Raw genomic sequence first — 10,146 nt, 5'->3', positions numbered from 1 at the left:
CGGTATTTTTGCAAATTCATTGAAGAAGGAGATTATTTTATTGTGGAAATGGTGTTTCGTTAAATACTGAAGACGAGAACGAGAAAATTATTGATGAAAACTCTCACCCCCCACTTCAACACTCGCCGCATAAAAATTACTGGGTTGAATACACAACAATATTCCAACACAGTATGACAACGTTCAATAATTATTTGGATAAATAAAACACACGTAGGTACTACAATCATAAGAACAATAACATTTTACCTGGGGGGTGAATTATGTATAGTTGAAGAGAGCTCGCCACGATGCAATTATCGCCGAAAAAAAATCAAAAAAGAAATGGAATTCACGCATCTAACTTGCGTGGCTCGGTGATTAAATAATGAATGTCTGAGGGGCCTATATGATCACGATACTTGCAGTCTACGTTTCAATATCGAATAGGTACCTACATCCACTAACGTAACAATCTACGTACATAAAAGAATAATGCGCACAAAAGTCGATCGAATATCTATAAAAGTCGCGATGCGTTACTGGCTAAGACATTAAGTAATAATTACGTTGAGCAAATACATAATTCGTTGAACTAATTATGGAAATTTAATTTGAAACTCGAACATAGACTGAATTGTGGCCCGTACGTAACAATAACAATATAACTCTACAAAAAGTTACATTAAAAAAATCTCTGTGCTCAGGGTGCTCAGAAAATAATGATTATCAACGTCACAATGGTGAATTAATTACTTCGACCTCGAATAGAATACAACAACCTTCGAACTCCCACAATACAGCTGAATCGCAAAAGATAGAAAAGATTAATCTCATGGTCATGGAAATATTTTAAAGCTGCTGTCAACTAAGCGTGCCGAACGGAAAAGCTACCGGAAAGGAAGTGAACAATTTTGCACCTCTTGGGAGAGCAGCGCGCGCTTTCATCTATAAATTGCATCGGCAGGTGGTGCCCCCTATAAAACACTTTTAAGTGTTACCCCCTTCTTCGACAAGTAAAAATACTAGACCGGGAGATGGTGACACTTTTTGTGGTGTGATTTGCTACAAGTATGGCGACCATTCAATGATTTAATTAAGTACTCCTCAATACGAAAATGGTGCTAACTCTCTGGGAGTGGGGCCGTTATTGCGTGACGATTGTTTAAACATGTCAAAAAATTTAATGATTTTGGACAATTTGCTACACCAAATTCTTTGGATTTTCTGGTAGCCGGTGACAAAACAAATGACGGAAAGGAAATGCCATACTTTTCCGGTGGGCCTTATAGCCCGCCATACTCATTTGAACGTGTCGATTGTTTTTTTTTTTTTTGGTGATTTGCTACAAGCTCAATTTTTTATGAGCAACAAGTCCTCAATCAGTCATTCACGAAAGTCAACCTGCCATACCGCACCGACGGGCCCGGATAGACGCCATACCGGCGCAAAGATGTCATTTTTGTTAATAATTTTGGGCTACACAACCATATTCCATCTTGGATAGTAACAGGGAATGGTGCATTTGTAGTAAGGTGTCTGGATCAGCCCACCATTTGGTGCCCGCAAGCACCTTAAATATGTTAAGGACCAATCTACATTTATCTACTACGCCCTCTATATGTTCTCTCCATCTTAGTTGATCATCAAAGATGAGACCCAGAAAACGAACAGATCTTGAGACAGGTATGGGTCGATCCTTAAAGAAAACTACGGGATCATAGTGAGGTCTCCTTAGCCTACAGAAATGGACACATTTTGTTTTTTCGCGGGAAAACTTAAAGCCAGAGAGTTTTCGGCGTTACTGATTATTTGGTTTAGAGCCGGTTGAAGACGTCTGGTTATTCTTCCAACAGTTTTATCCGCACAGAAAATGGCCAAATCGTCAACGTAGAGGCATTTGTGCACGACAGGGTCTATACCCGATGCAATGTCGTTTATGGCAAACGCAAATAGGGTGACGCTTAGCGGCGAACCTTGGGGATTACCATTTTCAAGGACCTTAAACGTCGAGAGGGCGTTTCCACATTTCACCTTCATTGTTCTCTCTCTCAAATAGTCGGCAAGGAAGAGAGGCCAATTTCCCCTGAGTCCCCAGCTATGCAACTTTCGTAAAACACCGTATCGCCATGTCATATCATAGGCCTTTTCAAGTTCAAAAAATATAGCCACAGTATGTTCCCTGTCTCTAAAGGCGCGCTGAACAATGCTTTCCAAATACACTAACTGATCATTGGTGGTTCGGTTTCGGCGGAAACCCGCCTGATGGTCTACTATGAGTCGGTTTTGTTCTAAGTACCACATCAGTCTATTATTGACCATCCTTTCCAGAAGTTTACCTATACAACAAGTTAGACTTATGGGCCCATAACTCGACGGGATCAATGTGTCCTTACCGAGTTTGAGGATAGGAACGACGACGGACTGTTTCCATTCACTAGGGTAAGTATTTTCGACCCAGCACCTATATAAGTCTAAGAGAGATAGCTTTGCAGTTAATGGAAGATGTTTTAGAAATATGTATGGGATTGTGTCGCAGACCCTGACGCCTTTGAGTCTGCGCATCTTAGAGCATTGTTAACAATGTTATCAATTGGGTCAATGAAATAGTCATTAAAAATGTTACAATTCAGTTCAGCACATGGTTCAAGGTGTTCTTGCCTTTAATGATTTGCCACATCGCAGCTACCTTATTTTTAGAGTTTTTTTTATGAATTAATCATTTTTCATCTTTTTCGCTTTTGCTAATTAATTGTTGTATCTCAATTATAACATTTCTGGGCATCTCCTTTGTGACTAGAGATGAGATTGGTGTACCTATATGTAATTTTACGATTATTTCCACTACAATATTTGTGGGAAGCGACGTCATCAATGGTAAAACCAACAGCAGTGTGATCAGGAAAATATGTATCAAAGACCGTAACTGAAAAGTCTGGAATGTTTGTAATAGTTATTTACATAAAAGTCCGGAAAATGACACATTACTGGCCTTTGGGGCATAGTACTTTAATTTCCGATTCAAGTAATGTCATTTTACTGTCGAGTTTTGTATTAAATTACACCCGAAATCATATTTTATTATAAAATTTCAATTCAATTCAATTTTTATATAGAACTTTTGATTGTCAATCTGCTAGTAATGACAGGAGTCATTTTAGACGTTTAGAAATGTTACAGATGCGGCCCGTAAAGTGACGGTGCGGCCGGTAAACTGACAGATGCGGCCAGTCAAGTGACAAGTTGCAGGAAATGTAGTCTGCTCTGCCTCTGTCATAGAAATTAATAGTTATGTACAGTCCGGAAAATGACACATTACTGGCGAGGAAATTTCCGAGTCAGGTAATGTGATTTTTGACGAGTTTTGTATTAAATTTTACCCGAAATCGTATTTTAATATAAAATTTCAATTTTCATATAGAACTTTTGATTCATGTCAATCTGTCAGTGATTACAGGAGTCATTATAGACATTTAGCATTGTCACAGGTGGTAAAGTGACAGGTGGCAGGGAACGTAGTCTAGTAGCCCAATCTTGGAACTGTTTGAAATTATGGATTCTACAGGCCACATTCTATAAGAAACATTTTTTTCCGGGTCGATATGAGACAATTTTTTTTCGGGGCTCAATAAAAGGCAGTGTACAACCTTCCTTTTTTACCAAAAATCTACTACACCAAAATTTCTCGGGAAAACACTTTTTCTTATTAATTTGGGTGCGTAGAATCCAAATCAATTCGTTCTTTTTCGATCAGACTTCTCAATCAAAAGTTATAGACTAGATAACCAATTTCGAAAAAAAATCAAAGGGCTGTAACTTTTGAACTAGTAGCCCAATCTTGGAACTGTTTGAAATAATGGATTCTACAGGCCACATGCTATAAGAAATTTTTGTTTCCGGGTCGATCCGAGACAATTTTTTTTTTGGGACTCAAAAAAAGGCAGTGTATAACCTTCCTTTTTTACCAAAAATCGACTACACTAAAATGTCTCAGGAAAGCACTTTTTCTTATTAATTTAGGTGCGTAGAATTCAAATCAATTCGTACTATTTCGATCAGACTTCTTAATCAAGTTATACTAGAAACCAATTTCGAAAAAAATTCAAAGGGCTGTAACTTTTGAACTAGTAGCCCAATCTTGGAACTGTTTGAAATTATGGATTCTACAGGCCACATTCTATGAGAAAATTTTTTTCCGGGTCGATCTGAGACAATTTTTTTTTCGGGGCACAAAAAAAGGCAGTGTATAACCTTCCTTTTTTACCAAAAATCGACTGCACCAAAATTTCTCGGGAAAACACATTTTCTTATTAATTTTGGTGCGTAGAATCCAAAACAATTCGTACTTTTTCGATCAGACTTCTCAATCAAAAGTTATAGACTAGAAACCAATTTCGAAAAAAAAATTCAAAGGGCTGTAACTTTTGAACTAGTAGCCCAATCTTGGAACTGTTTGAAATTATGGATTCTACAGGCCACATTCTATAAGAAAAAATTTTTTCCGGGTCGATCCGAGACTATTTTTTTTCGGGACTCAAAAAAAGGCAGTGTATAACCTTCCTTTTTACCAAAAATCGACTACACCAAAATTTCTCGGCAAAACACTTTTTGTTATTAATTTGGATGCGTAGAATCCAAATCAATTCGGACTTTTTCGATCAGACTTCTCAATCAAAAGTTATAGACTAGAAACCAATTTCGAAAGAAAATTCAAAGGGCTTTAACTTTTGAACTAGTAGCCCAATCTTGGAACTGTTTGAAATTATGGATTCTACAGGCCACATTCTATAAGAAAATTTTCTTTCCGGGTCGATCTGAGACAATTTTTTTTTCGTGGCTCAAAAAAAGGCAGTGTACAACCTTCCTTTTTTTTACCAAAATCGACTGCACCAAAATTTCTCGGGAAAACACTTTTTCTTATTAATTTTGGTGCGTAGAATCCAAAACAATTCGTACTTTTTCGATCAGACTTCTCATTCAAAAGTTATAGACTAGAAACCAATTTCGAAAAAAAATTCAAAGGGCTGTAACTTTTGAACTAGTAGCCCAATCTTGGAACTGTTTGAAATTATGGATCCTACAGGCCACATTCTATAAGAAAAATTTTTTTCCGGCTCGATGTGAGACAATTTTTTTTCGGGGCGCAAAAAAAGGCAGTGCATAACCTTCCTTTTTTACCAAAAATCGACTACACCAAAATTTCTCGGGAAAACACTATTTCTTATTAATTTGGGTGCGTAGAATCCAAATCAATTCGTACTTTTTCGATCAGACTTCTCAATCAAAAGTTATAGATTAGAAACCAATTTCGAAAAAAAATCAAAGGGCTGTAACTTTTGAACTAGTAGCCCAATCTTGGAACTGTTTGAAATAATGGATTCTACAGGCCACATGCTATAAGAAATTTTTGTTTCCGGGTCGATCCGAGACAATTTTTTTTTTGGGACTCAAAAAAAGGCAGTGTATAACCTTCCTTTTTTACCAAAAATCGACTACACTAAAATTTCTCAGGAAAGCACTTTTTCTTATTAATTTAGGTGCGTAGAATTCAAATCAATTCGTACTATTTCGATCAGACTTCTTAATCAAAAGTTATACTAGAAACCAATTTCGAAAAAAATTCAAAGGGCTGTAACTTTTGAACTAGTAGCCCAATCTTGGAACTGTTTGAAATTATGGATTCTACAGGCCACATTCTATGAGAAAATTTTTTTTCCGGGTCGATCTGAGACAATTTTTTTTTCGGGGCTCAAAAAAAGGCAGTGTATAACCTTCCTTTTTTACCAAAAATCGACTGCACCAAAATTTCTCGGGAAAACACTTTTTCTTATTAATTTTGGTGCGTAGAATCCAAAACAATTCGTACTTTTTCGATCAGACTTCTTAATCAAAAGTTATAGACTAGAAACCAATTTCGAAAAAAAATTCAAAGGGCTGTAACTTTTGAACTAGTAGCCCAATCTTGGAACTGTTTGAAATTATGGATTCTACAGGCCACATTCCATAAGAAAAATTTTTTTCCGGGTCGATCTGAGACAATTTTTTTTTCAGGGCTCAAAAAAAGGCAGTGTATAACCTTCCTTTTTTACCAAAAATCGACTACACCAAAATTTGTCGGGGAAACAATTTTTCTTATTCATTTGGATGCGTAGAATCCAAATCAATTCGTACTTTTTCGATCAGACTTCTCAATCAAAAGATTAGAAACCAATTTCGAAAAAAAATTCAAAGGGCTGTAACTTTTGAACTAGTAGCCCAATCTTGGAACTGTTTGAAATTATGGATTCTACAGGCCACATTCTATAAGAAAAAATTTTTTCCGGGTCGATCCGAGACTATTTTTTTTCGGGACTCAAAAAAAGGCAGTGTATAACCTTCCTTTTTACCAAAAATCGACTACACCAAAATTTCTCGGCAAAACACTTTTTGTTATTAATTTGGATGCGTAGAATCCAAAACAATTCGAACTTTTTCGATCAGACTTCTCAATCAAAAGTTATAGACCAATTTCGAAAGAAAATTCAAAGGGCTGTAACTTTTGAACTAGTAGCCCAATCTTGGAACTGTTTGAAATTATGGATTCTACAGGTCACATTCTATAAGAAATTTTTTTTCCGGGTCGATCTGAGACAATTTTTTTTTTCGGGGCTCAAAAAAAGGCAGTGTATAACCTTCCTTTTTTACCAAAAATCGACTACACCAAAATTTCTCGGCAAAACACTTTTTCTTATTAATTTGGGTGCGTAGAATCCAAATCAATTCGTACTTTTTCGATCAGACTTCTCAATCAAAAGTTATAGACTAGAAACCAATTTCGAAAAAAAATTCAAAGGGCTGTAACTTTTGAACTAGTAGCCCAATCTTGGAACTGTTTGAAATTATGGATTCTACAGGCCACATTCTATAAGAAAATTTTTTTCCGGGTCGATCCGAGACAATTTTTTTTTCGGGGCTCAAAAAAAGGCAGTGTATAACCTTCCTTTTTTACCAAAAATCGACTACACCAAAATTTCTCGGGAAAACACTTTTTCTTATTAATTTGGGTGCGTAGAATCCAAATCAATTCGTACTTTTTCGATCAGACTTCTCAATCAAAAGTTATAGACTAGAAACCAATTTCGAAAAAAAATTCAAAGGGCTGTAACTTTTGAACTAGTAGCCCAATCTTGGAACTGTTTGAAATTATGGATTCTACAGGCCACATTCTATAAGAAAAATTTTTTTCCGGCTCGATGTGAGACAATTTTTTTTCGGGGCTCAAAAAAAGGCAGTGTATAACCTTCCTTTTTTACCAAAAATCGACTACACCAAAATTTCTCGGGAAAACACTTTTTCTTATTAATTTGGGTGCGTAGAATCCAAATCAATTCGTACTTTTTCGATCAGACTTCTCAATCAAAAGTTATAGACTAGAAACCAATTTCGAAAAAAAATTCACCAGAACCAACTGTTTGCAAACCGTTTGCGCTTTTTATATAAGCATATGAACGCATTGCTAATTGTCAAACTGTTTGCAAGCGGTCGCCATTTTTTAAATCATAATTTAAACTCGCTGAAAATCACAAACATGTTGATCTGACATGCGCATTTGTCCTAAGCGCGCAATTTGCCTGGAAACCACACGTCAAATTTAATTTGAGTGAATTTAGAGAAAACCGTTTTGTATTCTTTTTGTACATTTCAATAAAAATATGGCAACCTTTCTACAGTTTAAATACATCCTGCTATATACGAGATGAATTGAATTATCCTACAGAAAATCCTTGAGTAAATATTTTTTATCCATAAATTGTACCTGCTTTATAAGTTTTTATTTCGGATTGTTACATTTAATAAATTTAGTAAACTCACCACATAAGTATAGTCATATTAAGGAGAGATTTAAGATTTGTATAGGTGAAAAACGGATAGTTAGTGTTGCAAGGCAGGGTTTGATGGACAGCAATCTACTAGGAGACGAGCAAATCGGTCGTGCCGTTTTGGAGCCTTCATAAACCGCATATGAAGGGGTCAGTACAAGTCCCAATGAAATCGAGAGCACTCAGCCAGTATACGAATAATGTACCCTAATTAGATTCGAAGAGAAGTTTGGTGTGAAACGATTTCACTACAAAGTTATTACTCGCCGAGCATTTAAAATTTGACTTTCGAGTTCCAAAAAGGAAAAGAAAAAATATTTGGTCAAAATGTAAGACGTGTTTCGAGGAAAAGGGCTTGAAGACTTCGGAAATTGCGGGATAATTATGAAACCCTTGTCGACAATAAAAAGAAAACTGGTCGTGGGAGGCTGAAGTAATACTGTTAAAATATCTTCTTTTTTGTCTGGCAACTTTGTCGTGGGCAGTGTAGGTTCGCAGTTTCTTGCGTTTGTACGGATTAACAGCGCCATTTATTGATAGGAATCAAATGACACAAAAAGTAAAAATGACTTCCATAAGAAAAGACAAAGCTGATGATGGTTAACTGGAGACGAAACGTCAGACCAAAAATTTAAAACTAGCATCTTGTATACGGAAAAAAGTGGTCACAATTATGTGACGTTTATTTTGAAATATATTTTTTATATAACTTAGGTAACAAATATTGTCCAAACATGATTGCATTCTAGTTTGATCAAAAACGGACTGCGCTTCAACCCAAACGTTAGAAAAATGTTACAGAGCTGGTGCGCTTTTTCGTGGACAAAAAATATTATAAATCAAAAGCGTTTTACTTTACTTATCATGTGCGGAAAATAGTCAAACTTGAGGAATGTCTTTTATAAATTTTGGAAAGTTTATTTGAAATTTAGTTTTTTATTTGGGATAACAATCTATAGCCATTATAGCGGTTGAAATATTTGTCCAGTTCGGTTTTTTTGCCAACCCTTAACAGTAGTTCCAAATAGCTCGCGAGAAGAATGCTCAATTAATTTTTAAACGTGTAAAAAGTGCCCGCACCCCCAAAATGAAACTTGAAAGTAAGAAAGTTGAGAAGGCCTAATTTCACAATAGACAATTGATTCATTTTGATTTTGATTGGTGACGCTGATACGCTTATCAAAATACGTACGGCCCTTACACATCAAAACACGTTTGACGCCGTTTATATAAATGTGCGCGCAGTCGCGTCGGACGCAAGTAAAGGGTTACTTCCCGTTTATAATTTTCGCCGGCAAACGCACCTGTAGCTTTCGTGTATTCGTTTCAGGGAGCTTCTGGCGCTTTTCAGGATACGTATCCCTATCTACGCGCGTACGCGTTTTTTACCCGCCGCGTTTTGATTTACGGCGCGAATTAAATTAATCGCGAATCGATCGGGCATTTCCTATTTTAAAAGTTGTGCAAAAACTGAAATCACTGTGAATAAACGAGAGACATGCAGAACTTGGTCCTTGTTGGTGTTTTCTACTTGGCGATCTCCAGCAGTATTTCAGGTGAATTTTTTTTAAATAAAATTTCTTTCTACCATTCCACGCTATTGTTGCCAGTTTGATTAATGACCGCCCAGGTCATTTATCATCTTAAATGTTGTTTAAAGAAGCTTAATGTACCATAAACGATAATAAATTGCCCAAGTATTCCTAACATAAAACAGTTTTAATAAAATTTTAGTCAACTTCTAGGGAGTATATCGAGTGTTAAATTTGGAATGTTACAACCCCTAACACTTAAGAGTTATGCACTGGGACATTAAGACATTTTATTACCTTAATCTTTAATAACTTTCTTTATTGCTCGACGTTAGATAAAGTGAAAGTTCCATTGTTTTCAACATCACGTTTAAATGTCACCGCGGCACCTCCTGGGGTGAAGGAGGGGTGATGATTTTAATTAAAGTAACAAACGCGGAGTAATTATCTAAAACATTTTCAAAGTAACGACGTTGTAACCGTAAGAAATTTGTCTTTGGGTTGTTTTAGGGAGACGAGAAAGCCAAAATTGGAAAACATCTTGTCAGGCACTACCTGCATTTATTTTACGTTAGTGAGAAATTTTATTTTTATTTTAGCGTATTTGCTAACTACATTCTGTGTACACGTGTTGAATGATTTGGTGAAATAACAATAACGGCACAGATGCTTCTTGTCGTAGCGATAGTAAAAGGTATGCGATTAATTTGAAAATATGAATTTTCTAATCTTAATTTGGCACTCCAATTGTCTCTTTTTCACAGGTTTGTTGTGCA

This window comes from Photinus pyralis, unplaced genomic scaffold (assembly GCF_008802855.1).
Source record: "Photinus pyralis isolate 1611_PpyrPB1 unplaced genomic scaffold, Ppyr1.3 Ppyr1.4_LG8, whole genome shotgun sequence".
NCBI lineage: Eukaryota > Metazoa > Arthropoda > Insecta > Coleoptera > Lampyridae > Photinus > Photinus pyralis.
The sequence above is the reverse complement of the archived record's forward strand: the minus strand, read 5'-3'. Positions refer to the sequence as shown.